This window comes from Myotis brandtii, unplaced genomic scaffold, assembly GCF_000412655.1.
Source record: "Myotis brandtii unplaced genomic scaffold, ASM41265v1 scaffold675, whole genome shotgun sequence".
NCBI lineage: Eukaryota > Metazoa > Chordata > Mammalia > Chiroptera > Vespertilionidae > Myotis > Myotis brandtii.
Genome location: NW_005370635.1, coordinates 270,909 through 281,012, shown reverse-complemented (window position 1 = coordinate 281,012; position 10,104 = coordinate 270,909). Strand labels below are relative to the sequence as shown.

General features: G+C 46.6%; 1 pseudogene; it reads left to right on the top strand.

Moving 5' to 3' along the window:
- The first annotated feature begins 368 nt into the window (after positions 1-368).
- On the top strand, positions 369-2,574 carry LOC102248594 (annotated as a pseudogene).
- Positions 2,575-10,104: the final 7,530 nt, after the last annotated feature.

The window sequence follows — 10,104 nt, the reverse complement described above, 5'->3', positions numbered from 1 at the left end:
GCCCCCCTTTTTTCACAATTCTAATGTCACTGACTTTGCAAAAGAGCCACATCCCCCAGTATTCCTGGGCCGGGGAGAAGTTGCCTCCATGCAAATAAAAGAACACAGGAGTGACACTATTGATAACTGCCACGCAATTGATTCCATTGTTGGGAACATTTGGAATTTTAAAAGCTAAATAGTTTAGATCCCTGCAGTTAATTATGTCATTTAGATTCGTTTTTCACATTTCCTGACCACACAAGACAAATTATGCCAAGTAAATAGATTTGTGAGAGCTTCGCTCACCTATCAGAGGCCTTGGAGTCGATGCTTCCAGTACCCACTGCAGACTTTGGATCCACGTTAAATAACCTTCATCAGAAAGGATGAAGTTGGGAAAAGGAAAACTTCTCAGAAGCAGGCTGAATGCCTTGTATCAAGCAATACACCCAATTCACGGCCTTGCCTGGACGATGGGAAGCAGGTAGTCCTGACTGATGTACAGCTTCAGAGTGGAGAGGCCAAGTTTGGGCATTCAAAGGTCACTGGACAATTTGAGCATGTGTATGGGGTGTCCTGGGCCCCAGCTGGTACAGCTGACATGCCCTCTCTGCTCGCTGTCCAGCACAAGCAGCATGTCGCTGGGTGGCAGCATGTCACTGGGTGGCAGCTGTTCCCAGGACTATGGAAACAAGCAAGCCATTGGTGTCTCAGACCTGTGAGATTAGACGGTCACACCCTGTCCTTCCCCAAGGCTGTGTGTGGCACCCAAAAAGTGCTGTTCTGACTGTGTCAACTACACATGATGCCTCCATCTTCCCAAATGTTCACTGTGATAGCTCCCGGGTAAAAATGGACAGCAACACCGGGCCTGTCGTGCATGTTGGACCCACGATGGCCAGAGGCTGGAGGTGTCAGTAGGCAGCAGCCTGTATTCTTATGTTAGGAGCCATGCTTAGAAGACTCTTCATAGGTGCTCCTCCTGCCCAGTGTTTGATGTGGACAGCGATGTGCGCTCCATCGGAGCCACTGTGGACTCACAGGTCGTCAATGCCACCGAACTTCCAATAGACAAGATTTGTGGCTTAAGTGCATCTGAAACATTTGATGTTCCACCCAGTAGTGAATTCACTTGTCTGTCTACCTCACCAGTTACTGATGAGATGCCCTCTGTGGATAAAGGAACAGCCTCTTATGGAACAAATTCCGACACATCAGTTTCTCCCTTTTCTTCCTGTTCAGAACCTCTAGATCTAACTCATATACATGTCAGTAGATCTAAGTCTGAGGGTAATGCCCTTATTTGTCTAAGAAAAAAGGACTACTTGACAGGAACTGACCTGGGTTCTTCACATTTGGTCCTTGTGACCTTTGAGAAAGAGGTGACCTGGACCAAAAGAGTCACCATTCCAGGCATCTGGCTCCTGCTCTCATAGCATTTAATCTTAAAGCAAAGGTTGTGGCAGTGGCTTCCAATACTTATAATTTTTATCTATTCTGTCAGTCCATCATTTATGCCAAACATCCAGAAAATTCAATTAGAGAGTAGTGAGAGACCAAAAGGTATATATTTCTTGACGGATAAATTATTATTAATTTTGATAGGAAAACAAAAATCCACTGATTCAACACTTCTTCCTTCTTCAAAGCCTGATGAGTGTATCATCCGCTTGATCTTTAGAGAAGTAATGTTGAAAGAGGAATTTCCGGTACCAGTGAGTGAAAAACAGAGTGGCTACTTTACTTTCAGTGCTCTGTTCAATAAAGCAGAGAGGAAAAAGCTAATTGAAAGTCTCTCCCCAGATATTTGTCATCAAAACAGAAGGCTCTTGTTAACAGCCAATAGCAGTAGTCAAGGTGGAAGGCCTGGAAGGCCCCTTAATAAAGAAACCAAAAGCCCTCCATCTAGTGTCTGTGATGACCCCACCGCCCTAGACACTCCAGATGCCCGGCCTGTTAACCGGTCAGCAGTGCACCAGACTACACCAGCTCCCCGTCTCCGTCTTCCATACCGTTCACTGTGATAGCTCCCGAGTAAAAACAGACAGCAACACCCAGGGCCTATTCACTGTGCATGTTGGACCCATGTACAATGGGGAAAGGAAACTTATCTGCTCTCTAAGGAACTGGGAATTGTATCTGGGAAACTGATTGAAGTACAGCGATGTCTTTCTGAACTCACAGACTCCCTACGTAATGGAAAGAAATCCTCTCCAGTGGCTCCACGCTCTCAGGATCTGCCTCACGTCTACCTCTCTTACCAGAAACGCTATGTAACATCTGTTGTTGGAAAAAAGAGAGAGAGACGTGCTTCTCTGCTGTGGCAAACTAAGGCTCAGTACAGGTCAGCAGACTTTCAGCCTCACTCCTACTGAAATGCTGTGTGACTCCCGCTGGGTCCTTCTCTCTGCTGACAGGGAAGGCTTTATCCCATTCACTTTGCAGCCACACAGGAAAGAGTCATGAGAGATGCAGTAGCTCCAGGTCAAGTATCTTCAGAGACTCTGTCTCTCTCTCGACATCTTTAGAGACCCAACAGCCCAAAGTTTAGATGCCACCAGCTATTTTAACCATCGGGGCAATAGGACCTGAGACTTGTTTGTAGAGCAAGCATGTCAAACTCAGAGGCTAACATGGGCCAAATAAACATGTGGCCAAATAAACATTTGCTGTGTAGTTTTTCAGATAAGACCATTACAGATAAGATCTGGTTTCCACTGTAGACTCTCCCCACTGCACGGTGGCACGGAGGTGAAGCCCTTTCTGTGGTTGGCTCAGCCACTTTCCCCGCCTTCCCCCAGGCTGAGGCTCACCCTCAGAGCTCAGAGCGCAGTCTCAGAAATTGCTTACATAGTCATGAGGTGTGGTTTCGTCTGAGGGTGGGATTCCCAGAACAAGGGAATATAATGGTGCCCTATGGATTGTGCTGTATGGTTTCTCTGAGGCTTTCTGTCCCTAGCCCAGAGCTGTAGTAAAGCTGTCTCAGAAGCACTTAAAAGGTACCTCAGCACTGTCACAGGTCTTTCTCTTGGCTTAAAGATGAAGGTAAGGAGTGCATACCTTCCAGTATATTCTTTTTAGCCCAAACCAGCAGAAATCTCCAGAGCTCAAAGGAAGATCAAAACCCATTGACTGCTAACCCCAGGGCTCCCTGAAGAGGAATTAGTTATCATGTGGGCTGGACCTCCCAGAATTTACACCTAACCCTATCGCTTTGCTTTCTTAGAAAATCCTAGCTGACTAAGGGCCAAATACTCCTAAAAACTGGCCTTGGGCAAATTTCAAATGACATTTCAGTGTTTTGACCCTTCTAGACCCCACTTGGGTGTGTGCTGGTGTTACTAGTACAATGCCAAGAACAGGCGAGGTCTAAGGCGTGGTTTCCTGCTCTTGCCTCTCCTGATTTTCTCTCTGAAACTTTCCCCCCAGTTTTGGGATTATAAGAAATACCCTATTTCTTCTCCTCATAATCAACTCTTTTTTAAAAAAAATATGTTTTTATTGTTTTTTAGAGAGAGAGGAGGGGACAGGTAGAGAGAGACAGAAACATCAATGAGAGAAACATCAACATGGATTGGTTGCCTCCTGCACGCCCCCTGCTGTGGATGTGCCCTGACTGGAATCCACCCAATGACCTATTGGTGCAGGGGTCCTCAAACTATGGCCTGAGGGCCACATGCGCCCCCCGAAAACATTTATCCGACCCGCCAGGTGTTTTTGTCTCCACTGCCTGTTGCTTAGCAGCTGACTCTCCTCCCGGGCCAGCAGTGCGCATGTGTGGAATGTGCGCCGCACTCTCCGACTCCCCTCCTTCTGTCTGTCTCTCGACTCCTCCTCTCAGTCTCCGGTGTGATCGGACAAGTCACGAGCTTGCCTGTGCAGAGCCTGCTGCTGCCTGAGGTTTTTTTTTTATTTTGCAGTTAGTAGGGCCTTTTTTTTGAAGTTAGAAGAGCCTTTTTTTTTTTGAAGTTTTATTTTTTTACTTCAAAATAAGATATGTGCAGTGTGCATAGGAATTTGTTCATAGTATTTTTTTAAAACTATAGTTTGGCTCTCCAACGGTCTGAGGGACAGTGAACTGGCCCCCTGTTTAAAAAGTTTGAGGACCCCTGTATTAGTGCATGGGTCAACACCCAACCACAGAGCCACACCGGCCAGGCTCAACTCTTAAATTGTAACTTTAATTTTGGTATTTTTCTTTTCTTTTCAGTCAAGTCTTAGAGACCAGCATAAGAGTCTGTGAGAGAAAACATTTCAGAAAGTTGGAAATTTCACTGAATCTGGGGTAGTTCTAAAAAGTACCAGTTATTATAAATAAGGGCTAAAGGGCCAGCTGACTATAGTGGAAAGAGCCCTAATCCCAACTCTAGGTAGACACAGCACTTCTCACTGCCTTCAAGCACAGTTATAAATTTCATTTACAGCAGAATAACCAATCGGTCTGTGTGGCTAATCAGCACACTTGCAGATCCATTGTTTCAGCCATAGAAGCTTCATTAGCCCATACTAGTAGTCATTTTCCCCCATTTCCTTAAAAATCATCTGGAAAGAAATACTTTGCACCCTTGGGGACTCCTGTTTGTCTGTTATAGTTTATGAAAATGGAGCTGGGATAGGAAAGAAGCAAGGGCCCATTTTGTGGTTCAGATGCATTAGGGAGTTGGTGGGATCATGGAAGTGGAAGCCACGGGTCTGTGCTCAGTTGCCTGAGAGCAGTGGCTGAGGTCTGAAGACTGGCTACGTTTTCCGGGTGGGATGAAAGCACACTACTGTGAAGCCTAAAGAGGGGGCTGGGGGATCCTGTAATAAGTTGAAGGTGGGTGCCTCAATGTACATGTAATAATTAGTATTTCACTAGCCAGTCTTCAATAAAATCTCTCATGGTTGGTGCACAAAAATAGATTTATGATCCATCAGGTTTTTTGTGTGTGTTTTTCAAAATATATTTTTATTTATTTCAGAGAGGAAGAGAGAGGGATGGAGAGAGAGAAACATCAATGATGAGAGCGAATCATTGATCAGCTGCCTCCTATATGCCTCCCTACTGGGGGTCAAGCCCACAACCCAGTCATGTGCCCTTGACCTGAATCGAACCTGGGACCTTTCAGTCCGTAGGCTGACGCTCTATCCACTGAGCCAAACCAGCTAGGGCTGATCCATCAGTTTCTATACAAGTATTTTAAACAGAAATTGGGACTGGTATACGGGTGGGGAAGACTGTCTTAGAGAACCCTGACTCAAAGAAATTTGAATAATGTGAGGGCGGAAGTGAAGAATTACACCAAAAGGCAAAAAAGTTTTCATCTATTGTGCCCAACTTAACCAAAGCAGGGAAATGAGAGTTGATGTCAGCTGTGTGATCTCCACAGCATGATCTCCATGCTGTGATCCGCAGCCCTAGAAGGGTGTGAGTCCTCAGTGTCGGATAAATTCCATCCGGAATGCGAGAGGCACTGGGACGGGAGAGAGTGCCTGCAGGCTGTGGGCTGGGCTCTGGCGTCTGCATTGTTCCAGGTTGGTAGGCATCCTGTGCCACTGGGTTGAGGGTGAGTTCTAATCTAAGGATTAGGCAGCATCCTTGCCCCGGGGAAGCACCTGCTTGCTGCCATTCAGAAGCAATGTTGCCACTCACTCCTTCAAGCTCATCATTTTCTGACAGTGTCATCGCTCTGCATTCTCTCCCATTTCCTCCTCTGCTGAGAATCTGCTATGGAGTGGAGCTGGCATTTTAGGGAGCTTTGAAAGGAAATCTTTTACGCCTTCTTTTACTCTGATTTTCCTCCACGTGGTGAGTAGCTAGCACACAAAATCACAGAGGACTTAAGTCACAGATTAATTTCATTTCTGGTGTGGCTGTCTCCCCAAATTGCTTGTCTTCTCCTTTCTAGGTTCTTGCCCAGGAAAGTACAGACTTACAACTTGATGAGTTACCATGCAACCTCTATACATTATCTTTTCTTTAATTGATTTTAGAGAGAGAGGAAGAGAGAGAAAGAGAAACATCGATCGGTTGCCTCCCATACGCACCCTGACTGGGGATGGAAGCTACAACCTAGGTTTGTGTCCTGAACAGGAAATGAATCCATGACCTTTTATTGTCCGGATGACACTCCAACCGACTGAGCCACACCAGCCAGGGCGATACATTATCTTTTTAAAGGTTCTAGACTCCATGGACCACATGCCCATGAAGCCAACGCTGGCTGGATAGTTACCTAAACAAGATCAGGGGCCTGTTAGGAAAGAGGGGGTAGAGGTTGAATTCCCAATCGACACTGTCCACCTCGGTGTCCTTGAGGAATCAGGCAGGCCAAGATGCCATCTGTACAGTTGCCATAAAGCTGATAATTCAAACCCAGTTTAGTCCGAAAAACCAGTACACTTCCACGGGCCACTCCCATTCTGTATTGATAACCTGTAACTGGGAATTGCCTCGTGCCCCCGACTCTTGTGTTCCAGTGGCTTGTCACTGACTAGAAATCTGTGCTCCTGTATCTGCCACAGAAAGCTATTGGAATTCTGTATAAACGCAGACACTTCCTGATGGTTTCTGGGGAGAACCATTTAGTGTGGGGCTTGATGCGATGGTTCTCACTGCTCCTATTGCTCGCAGGCGTTCACAAAAGGAAGACAGAGTCAAATACTACGTTAGGGAAGGCGCTATAAGCCACACAAAGGGGGAGTCAGATACCACTGTTTGAACTGCTTAGTCTCGTTTTTGAAACACGAGACTATTTTTTTAAACGCCTGGGCCTTAAATCTGGAGACTCCGCTTCCCCTTCCCTGTGCTCAGGTTTCACGGGGCGCTGCTGCAGGGATGTATTTCCGAAGATGACACTCGGTATCGGTATCGGGAAGTCAGTGATGAATGCGCGGACATTACTGGGCAATGCGGTTTGCAGACAGGGACTGCGTGAGAATATATTTTCGGGTGCTTCTGCTGGTATTTAACTTGGAGACTGTATATACAGTAAATCAGGAAGGCTGATAATACCGTACATGGGGCATGGTTTATGTATGGTCCAGACAGCGTACGAAGGCCTCCTCGCAGAGAGGGTGTGGATTTATGGTCTCATTCTTGCAGGTGGTGGCAGCTAATACGTTGTAGCTCTCTGTCTATACCTGGGAGTATTTATTTTTCAGTTCATCCTGAGGTGAAGGCAAAGTATAAGGTAAACTATGGGCTTTTTGACATAAATGCAACCTGTGCAGTGATTACATAGCTTCTAAAGGATGGGGAAAGAGTTGAGATACAACACACTTCTTCCCGGATCTTGCCAAGACTCGGTATCTTGGTGGCAATATCACACAGTGGAGGGAAGATGTTTGACTCCCCGGTGATTCTCTCACTTCACCTGTGGGGGAGGGATGACTTACCCAATAGGAACAGTAGGTACAGTGCCTGGAACCCACAAAAATGTTTTAAATTTCTCTTACAATCAGAAGATAAACATGAACATAATAGTAATGATGATCGTAAATAATGATGGATCCAGTATAGATAATACTTGTTCTTGCACTAATGAAGTTGTCAAAAAATTTTAATGTTATTTTTAAGTGGGGGAAGGAGCCTACAAAAAAACAAAAATGCCCACGGCCCATGAAAGTCACAATGTGTCCCTAAGGTAGAGGAAGCACTAGGCTTAAAATTGAACTTCTGTCTCCCCAGGCAGGCACGACTGTGGCATGGGGTCTTTGGGGAGGGTGAGCTGTTCCTGGTCTAGAACTCTCTCTGAAGAACCTCAGGGAGGGATGGGGGCTGCCCGTGAACCAGACCCCTTAGCCCGTCCAGAAAATGCTCCCATGACCAATTCTATCTGCACCCACCTCAGCATCACATGACCTCTCAGCCGACCTGTGGGTGGCTCTCCAGCGCAGCGTTTCCTAGGGCTGCCATAACAAAGCACCGCACGCTGGGGAGCTTACACAATCGCACTCATTTCCCACAGTCCTGGAGGCCAGAAGTTTAAATCAAGGTGGGGGCAGGATGGCTTGTCCTCAGAGCTGTGAGAAGGAGTCTATCCCACGCCTCTCCTGGCTTTTGCCAATCTTTAGTGGCATCACCCTGACCTCTGCCTTCGTCTTCACATGGCGTTCTCTCTGTGAGCGTGTCTGTGTCCAAATTTCCCCTCTTTATACGGACACCAGTTATTAAATTAGGGGCCACTCCAGTATGACCTCATCTTAACTCATTACATCTGCAACCATCCTGTTTCCAAATAAGGTCACATTCTGAGGTGCTGGGAGTTGGGATTTCAACATGTGAATATTGGAGGGGGGATTTCAAAATGTGAATATTGGAGGGGGGGGGCACAAGTCAGCCCTAAAACAGCAGTTCACACTAACCCTGTGTTCTAAGTATGGGCTTCGAGTGCGAGCCCCTTATGCCTGAGGTTGTAGAGAGCAGCTCAGCATGAGCCCTCTGCACATCTCTCATTTCCCTCCTTCCCACTCCCATCACCAGGTCAAATTCCAAGGGTGTGAGCAGGGCTTGTGCCCAATGCTAGCTGGGAATTAAAGGGGACAGAGAGGAGGGGTCTTCGTCTTGTACCTTCACAAACCCCAAAGCCTGCTTTTCAGGAAAAAAAAAAAAAAGAAAGTACAGAGTGTACTGAGGCGGAGAGGTGAGACAGAAGGTCACCAGACATGAGAACGGAGGGGGAGGTGGTAGGCAGGTAGGACCAGAGCCAGAGGGCTCTATCTGATGGTCTGTGTGTCAGCTGTTCATTAGCAGGGGGGAGGGCCCACTGCAGGTCGGGCTCAGGAGCGTGGATGCCGTGGCTGGGATGCAGGTGTGGGCGTGGGGAGGTAGGGGGGTGTTTTAGGGCTGGCATGGCGCCCAGGGTGCGTGGGAAGCACTGAGCAGTTCAGCAAGGCAGCTGCAGGCATTAGCCAGTTTACTTAATCAGCAGCGTTCGCCGCCAAGGCGTGTCATCTTTGTGCAAATGTCACAACGCACAGGAGTGGGAGCAGTGGAAACAGAATAGACTTGGGAGCCTTACAGAACTAGATTCCAGTTCCAAATTCTGGGTCCACTTGACTTTAAGCAAATCACTATTTCTCTGGACCCAAGTTCCAACATCGTTAAGATGGGAATAATAATAATAGTAATACCTATCCCATTAGATTGTTGAGGATGCTATATGCAGTTCTATGAAGTGTCTGATGGAGTCCTGGAATGTGGTAGGCGATGAACAAATGGCAGGCAGTAATGGGCGCAGTGGTGACAGAGTCTGGTACCAACCCAATGCCAGACACCTCGTTCAGACAGGCGAGGTGCCTGAAGTTGAAACCAAGGCTTGAACCTTCAGGAGTTGTTCTGAGCTTAAAATGCACACACAGAGTCTCAGGTATTGTCCCTGGATTAAAATTATTATAAAACAAGTGTAATACCTAAAAGGAGCCAGGATTGCACTGGAAATTTTACCCTTTACTGTCATTGACCAGGTGGCTGCCTACTTAGTTCCTTAGCATTTGACCTCTGCTCTTACCTGTGAGTGGGAAAGTAAGGATAACAATAAAGGCTTATGGGGTGTTCACCATGTGCCAAGCCCCATTATTTACATTGTTGTATGTTACTTTATATAATCCCACAAAGTGGAGACTGGAGCGAATGCTGTTATTTTATCTCCATTTTTACAAATGAGAACTGTAGAGAGCGCCTGGGAAGGCACATGAGCTAATTGTCAGCTGAGTCCAGTGGCGTTAGCCCAGCCACGTCCTGGAAACATACCGTGCCAGAGGCAGGTATGTTATCAGCCTGACCCTTAGCTCAGGTACCAGGGGGTGGGTTTCATTATCTAAGTTCAGCCAGATGCAAGGAATGGACACAATTATCCGGGCCCAGCCCAGAGTGACGATTACAAAGAAGCCTCAAGAATGAAGAATTATAGCTTGATCTTTAACCATGATTTCACATAATTTCCTTTATCTTAAACTTTAGTAAAACTTCCTGGTATCATACCAAAATAATACCATGGTACCATCCTATCTAATAATAGACAAACATGGTAATTGACTGTACCTTTGCTACGCCTCCCATGGGCTAATCAGCACGATATGCAAATTAACCGCCAACAAAGATGGCAGCTAATTTTCATACTGCAGGCAGGGCGGGACAGC